The sequence below is a fragment of the Lolium perenne genome, chromosome 4 (genome assembly GCF_019359855.2).
Source record: "Lolium perenne isolate Kyuss_39 chromosome 4, Kyuss_2.0, whole genome shotgun sequence".
NCBI classification, from domain to species: Eukaryota; Viridiplantae; Streptophyta; class Magnoliopsida; order Poales; family Poaceae; genus Lolium; species Lolium perenne.
Window position 1 is genome coordinate 329,394,945 of NC_067247.2, and position 6,000 is coordinate 329,400,944.

The following is a 6,000-nucleotide window of genomic DNA, read 5'->3' on the forward strand; positions in this document are numbered from 1 at the left end:
GATCAATACGACTAAACCAAGTACTAACATAGCATGCACACTGTCACCTTCACACTATGTAGGAGGAATAGATCACATCAATACTATCATAGCAATAGTTAACTTCATAATCTACAAGAGATCATAATCATAGCCTACGCCAAGTACTAACACGGATGCACACACTGTCACCATTACACCGTGCAGGAGGAATAAACTACTTTAATAACATCACTAGAGTAGCACATAGATAAATTGTGATACAAAACACATTGCAATCATAAAGAGATATAAATAAGCACTTCACTATGCCATTCATAACAGTGAATAAGTATTCTGTGAAATATAGCCTAAGAGACCCACACGGTGCACACACTGTCACCTTTACACACGTGGGACAAGGAGTCTCCGGAGATCACATAAGTAAAATTCACTTGACTAGCATAACGACATCTAGATTACAAGCATCATCATATGAATCTCAATCATGTAAGGCAGCTCATGAGATTATTGTATTGAAGTACATAGGAGAGAGATGAACCACATAGCTACCGGTACAGCCCCGAGCCTCGATGGAGAACTACTCCCTCCTCATGGGAGACAGCAGCGGTGATGAAGATGGCGGTGGTGTCGATGGAGGAGCCTTCCGGGGGCACTTCCCCGTCCCAGCGGCATGCCGGAATAGAGACTCCTGTCCCCCAGATCTTGGCTTCGCGATGGCGGCGGCTCTGGAAGGTTTCTCGTACCGTGGCTTTTCCGTCTCGAGGTTTTAGGTCGAGGGCCTTTATATAGGCGAAGAGGCGGCGTCAGAAGGTCAACGAGGCGACGACACCATAGGGGGGCGCGGGCCACCCCCAGGCCGCGCCGGCCTATGGTCTGGTGGGCCTGTGGCCCCCCTCTGGCGACTCTCGGGTGTTCTGGATGCTTCCGGGGATTTTAAGATGCTGGGCGTTGATTTCGTCCAATTCCGAGAATATTTCCTTACTAGGATTTCTGAAACCAAAAACAGCAGAAAAACAAAGAATCGGCCCTTCGGCATCTCGTCAATAGGTTAGTTCCGGAAAACGCATAAATATGACATAAAGTATGCATAAAACATGTAGATATCATCAATAATGTGGCATGGAACATAAGAAATTATCGATACGTCGGAGACGTATCAGCATCCCCAAGCTTAGTTTCTGCTCGTCCCGAGCAGGTAAACGATAACAAAGATAATTTCTGGAGTGACATGCCATCATAAACTTGATCATACTATTGTAAAGCATATGTAATGAATGCAGCGATCAAAACAATGGTAAATGACATGAGTAAACAAATGAATCATATAGCAAAGACTTTTCATGAATAGTACTTCAAGACAAGCATCAATAAGTCTTGCATAAGAGTTAACTCATAAAGCAATAATTCAAAGTAGAGGTATTGAAGCAACACAATGGAAGATTAAGTTTCAGCGGTTGCTTTCAACTTGTAACATGTATATCTCATGGATAGTTGTCAATGTAAAGTAATATAACAAGTGCAATACGCAAGTATGTAGGAATCAATGCACAGTTCACACAAGTGTTTGCTTCTTTAGGTGGAGAGAGATAGGTGAACTGACTCAACAATAAAAGTAAAAGAATGGTCCTTCAAAGAGGAAAGCATCGATTGCTATATTTGTGCTAGAGCTTTGATTTTGAAAACATAAAAAGAGCACAAAAGTAAAGTTTTGAGAGGTGTTTGTTGTTGTCAACGAATGGTAGTGGGCACTCTAACCCCCTTGCCAGACAAACCTTCAAAGGGCGGCTCACATTTTATTTTATTTTTGGGTGGCACTCCTTCCAACCTTTCTTTCACAAACCATGGCTAACCGAATCCTTCGGGTGCCTGCCAACAATCTCATACCATGAAGGAGTGCCTTTTTATTTTAGTTTTATTATGATGACACTCCTCCCCACCTTTGCTTTCTCAAGCCATGGTTAACCGAATCCCTCGGGTGCCGTCCAACAATCACATACCATGGAGGAGTGTCTATTTTTGTTAATTAATTTGGGACTGGGAATCCCATTGCCAGCTCTTTTTGCAAAATTATTGGATAAGCGGATGAAGCCACTAGTCCATTGGTGAAAGTTGCCCAACAAGATTGAAAGATAAACACCACATACTTCCTCATGAGCTATAAAACATTGACACAAATCAGAGGTGATAAATTTTGAATTGTTTAAAGGTAGCACTCAAGCAATTTACTTTGGAATGGCGGAGAAATACCATGTAGTAGGTAGGTATGGTGGACACAAATGGCATAGTGTTTGGCTCAAGGATTTTGGATGCATGAGAAGTATTCCCTCTCGATACAAGGTTTAGGCTAGCAAGGCTATTTGAAACAAACACAAGGATGAAGCGGTGCAGCAAAACTCACATAAAAGACATATTGAAAATATTATAAGACTCTACACCGTCTTCCTTGTTGTTCAAACTCAATACTAGAAATTATCTAGACCTTAGAGAGACCAATTATGCAAACCAAATTTTAGCATGCTCTATGTATTTCTTCATTAATAGGTGCAAAGTATATGATGCAAGAGTTTAAACATGAGCACAACAATTGCCAAGTATCACATTATCCAAGACATTATAGCAAATTACTACATGTATCATTTTCCGATTCCAACCATATAACAATTAACGAAGCAGTTTCATCCTTCGCCATGAACATTAAAAACTAAGAACACATGTGTTCATACGAACCAGTGGAGTGTGTCTCTCTCCCATGCAAGTATTTATTCAAACAAAAACAAAAACAAGAAACATACAGACGCTCCAAGTAAAGTACATAAGATGTGACCGAATAAAAATATAGTTTCAAGAGAAGGAACCTGATAATTTGTCGATGAAGAAGGGGATGCCTTAGATGCTTGAGTCTTCTTGAAATATGCAGGGGTGAACCACCGGGACATCCCCAAGCTTAGACTTTTCACTCTTCTTGATCATAGTATATCATCCTCCTCTCTTGACCCTTGAAAACTTCCTTCACACCAAACTCAAAACAACTCATTAGAGGGTTAGTGCATAATCAAAAATTCACATGTTCAGAGGTGACACAATCATTCTTAACACTTCTGGACATTGCTCAAAGCTACTGGAAGTCAATGGAACAAAGAAATCCATCCCACATAGCAAAAGAAGCAATGCGAAATAAAATGCAGAATCTGTCAAAACAGAAAAGTCCGTAAAGACGAATTTTATTGAGGCACCAGACTTGCTCAAATGAAAATGCTCAAATTGAATTAAAGTTGCGTACATATCTGAGGATCACTAACGTAAATTGGCATAATTTTCTGAGTTACCTACAGAGAATTTTTCCCAGATTCGTGACAGCAAAGAAATCTGTTTCTGCGCAGTAATCCAAATCTAGTATGAACCTTGCTATCAAAGACTTTACTTGGCACAACAAAACACAAAACTAAGATAAGGAGAGGTTGCTACAGTAGTAAACAACTTCCAAGACACAAATATAAAACAAAGTACTGTAGCAAAATAACACATGGGTTATCTCCCAAGAAGTTCTTTCTTTATAGCCATTAAGATGGGCTCAACAGTTTTTAATGATGCACTCGCAAGAAATAGTATTTGAAGCAAAAGAGAGCATCAAGAGGCAAATTCAAAACAAATTTAAGTCTAACATGCTTCCTATGCATAGGAATCTTGTAAATAAACAAGTTCATGAAGAGCAAATTGACAAGCATAGGAAGATAAAACAAGTGTAGCTTCAAAAATTTCAGCACATAGAGAGGTGTTTTAGTAACATGAAATTTTTTACAACCATATTTTCCTCTCTCATAATAACTTTCAGTAGTATCATGAGCAAACTCAACAATATAACTATCACATAAAGCATTCTTATCATGAGTCTCATGCATAAAATTATTACTCTCCACATAAGCATAATCAATTTTATTAGTAATAGTGGGAGCAAATTCAACAAAGTAGCTATCATTATTATTCTCATCATCAAATATAGGAGGCATATTGTATTCATAATCAAATTTATCCTCCATAACAGGTGGTAACAAAAGACTATTATCATTATAATCATCATAAATAGGAGGCAAAGTATCATCAAAGTAAATTTTCTCCTTAATGCTTGGGGGACTAAAAAGATCATGCTCATCAAAACCAGCTTCCCCAAGCTTAGAATTTTCCATAGCATTAGCAACAATAGTGTTCAAAGCATTCATATTAATAACATTCCCATTAGCATGCATATAAAGTTCCATGGGTTTTTTAATTCTCTCTTCAAACACATCATGTCCTAATTCAAGATAAAGTTCATAAAGATCTCTCATATTTTTGTTGTTTTCCATTATGCCTAACTAGTGTAAAAAAGAAACAAAAAGATGCAATTGCAGGATCTAAAGGAAATAGCTTCGAGCACAAACACAATGGCGCCAGAAAAGTACTTTACCTGGAACCGAAGTATGAGTGCCTTTTACCTTTCCTCCCCGGCAACGGCGCCAGAAAAGTGCTTGATGTCTACGCCCCCTCCTTTTCCTGTAGACAGTGTTGGGCCTCCAAGAGCAGAAGTTTGTAGAACAGCAGCAAGTTTCCCTTAAGTGGATCACCCAAGGTTTATCGAACTCAGGGAGGAAGAGGTCAAAGATATCCCTCTCATGCAACCCTGCAACCACAAAGCAAGAAGTCTCTTGTGTCCCCAACACACCTAATAGGTGCACTAGTTCGGCGAAGAGATAGTGAAATACAGGTGGTATGAATAAATAGTAGCAGTAGCAATGGCACCAGAAAAGTGCTTTGCCCAGGACAGTAAACAAGCAGTAGTAACGCAGCAGTAGTAACGCAGTAAAACAGTAAACAAGCAGCGATAGCAGAATTTAGGAACAAGGCCTAGGGATCATACTTTCACTAGTGGACACTCTCAACATTGATCACATAACAGAATAGATAAATGCATACTCTACATTCTTGTTGGATGATGAACACCATTGCGTAGGATTACACGAACCCTCAATGCCGGAGTTAACAAGCTCCACAATTCAATGTTCATATTTAAATAACCTTAGAGTGCATGAAAGATCAATATGACTAAACCAAGTACTAACATAGCATGCACACTGTCACCTTCACACTATGTAGGAGGAATAGATCACATCAATACTATCATAGCAATAGTTAACTTCATAATCTACAAGAGATCATAATCATAGCCTACGCCAAGTACTAACACGGATGCACACACTGTCACCATTACACCGTGCAGGAGGAATAAACTACTTTAATAACATCACTAGAGTAGCACATAGATAAATTGTGATACAAAACACATTGCAATCATAAAGAGATATAAATAAGCACTTCACTATGCCATTCATAACAGTGAATAAGTATTCTGTGAAATATAGCCTAAGAGACCCACACGGTGCACACACTGTCACCTTTACACACGTGGGACAAGGAGTCTCCGGAGATCACATAAGTAAAATTCACTTGACTAGCATAACGACATCTAGATTACAAGCATCATCATATGAATCTCAATCATGTAAGGCAGCTCATGAGATTATTGTATTGAAGTACATAGGAGAGAGATGAACCACATAGCTACCGGTACAGCCCCGAGCCTCGATGGAGAACTACTCCCTCCTCATGGGAGACAGCAGCGGTGATGAATATGGCGGTGGTGTCGATGGAGGAGCCTTCCGGGGGCACTTCCCCGTCCCGGCGGCGTGCCGGAACAGAGACTCCTGTCCCCCAGATCTTGGCTTCGCGATGGCGGCGGCTCTGGAAGGTTTCTCGTACCGTGGCTTTTCTGTCTCGAGGTTTTAGGTCGAGGGCCTTTATATAGGCGAAGAGGCGGCGTCAGAAGGTCAACGAGGCGACGACACCATAGGGGGGCGTGGGCCACCCCCAGGCCGCGCCGGCCTATGGTCTGGTGGGCCTGTGGCCCCCCTCTGGCGACTCTCGGGTGTTCTGGATGCTTCCGGGGATTCTAAGATACTGGGCGTTGATTTCGTCCAATTCCGA